The sequence below is a fragment of the Leptonychotes weddellii genome, unplaced genomic scaffold, assembly GCF_054177405.1.
Source record: "Leptonychotes weddellii isolate Sample4059 unplaced genomic scaffold, ASM5417740v2 HiC_scaffold_3118, whole genome shotgun sequence".
Classification (NCBI taxonomy): domain Eukaryota; kingdom Metazoa; phylum Chordata; class Mammalia; order Carnivora; family Phocidae; genus Leptonychotes; species Leptonychotes weddellii.
In genome coordinates, this window is record NW_027908812.1 from 1 (window position 1) to 1664 (window position 1664).

Below are 1664 nucleotides of genomic sequence, written 5' to 3' on the forward strand. Positions count from 1 at the left end.
GTTGAATAGCAGGGGTGATAGTGGACATCCCTGCCGCGTTCCTGACCTTAAGGGGAAAGCTCTCAGTTTTTCCCCATTGAGCATGATATTTGCTGTAGGTTTTTCATAGATGGCTTTTATGATATTGAGTTATGTACCCTCTATCCCTATACTCTGAAGTTTTGATCAAGAAAGGATGCTGTACTCTGTCAAATGCTTTTTCTGCATCTATTGAGAGGATCATATGATCTTGTTTTTTCTTTTGTTAATGTATCGTATCACGTTGATTGATTTGCGGATGTTGAACCAAACTTGCAGCCCAGGAATAAATCCCACTTGGTCGTGGTGAATAATCCTTTTAATGTACTGTTGGATCCTACTGGCTAGTATTTTGGTGAGAATTTTTGCATCCATGTTCATCTTAAATTTAATTTTTAAAAATAATATCTACACCCAATGTGGGGCATGAACCCACAACCCCAAGATCAAGAGTCACATGATCCACCGACTGAGACAGCCAGGGCCCCCCAAATAATGGTTAGATGCCATGAAATAGGTGGCAATACCTTCACCATATGGGTGTTGTCAGGCCCAAGGGGAGTGTTAACCCTCTCTCCTTTCATACAACACTTATGTGTTTTAAGTAGAATCTAATAAATTTGGCTTATATTTTTACATAATTTAGAAATTTTTATATTTCTAGTAGTTTAGTTTTGTTTTAGTTCACAAAAGTATTGGCCCTAAGTGGATCTGTGTTCCTTCATTGCAATCTTTTGACAATTACTGATATAAAGGATCTGAGTTTTGTAGATATTTATTCCAAGTTCTGATACGTATTATTTTTATGTCTCTCAGAATACTTCAGTTCTCCTAGTCTTAGGTTCCATACATATAAAGCAAAGATCATCAAACCTCACATATAGTGTTGTTTAAAGTATCAGCAATATTGGTAATTGGGTCCCAAGTACAGAATAAAAAATGGATTTTAAAGATTTTTATTTATTTATTTATTTATTTTGACAGAGAGAGACACAGCGAGAGAGGGAACACAAGCAGGGGGAGTGGGAGAGGGAGAAGCAGGCTTCCCACGGAGCAGGGAGCCCAATGTGGGGCTGGATCCCAGGACCCTGGGATCATGACCTGAGCCAAAGGCAGACGCTTAACGACTGAGCCACCCAGGCGCCCCCAAAAATGGATTTTAATAAATAATGTATTTATATTCGTATCTTATCTTGTGATAGGTGAAATAATGTATTTTTTTATGTATTAATTTTTTTTAATCTAACTTAGTTATAAACTGCACATATATTCACAGCACCTGGGAGACTGCTTTGTATGTACCTACATGCTCAGTAATTACCTATTTGATTTGTCGAGATTGATGTAGAGGTGCAGGTTTTCAGGCAGAAAAATTAACATAGTGATATATAAAAACCATAAATGTATTCAATTCACATTAACGTTGATCCTTTATTCACCAATGGAGAGGCATAATATACATTCCAAGAGAATGATGGACTTGTTTGCGTTGTTTACACAATAGTCTCAGCCTAGAATGATGGATGGCATTGTTAGTATGACTTGAAAAAGTACTTATTATATAAACCAAAAATAATTCCTTCCTATATTTGAAGAACTTGTTACATAATTATGCTAGTTTTCTACAATTCCAAACCTACTGTAGA

The 1664-nt window shown here is 36.4% G+C and overlaps 1 pseudogene; it reads right to left on the reverse strand.

The window, feature by feature from the left end:
* Positions 1-508: 508 nt before the first annotated feature.
* Positions 509-609, reverse strand: LOC115939432 (U6atac minor spliceosomal RNA; annotated as a pseudogene).
* Between the last annotated feature and the right edge of the window lie 1055 nt (positions 610-1664).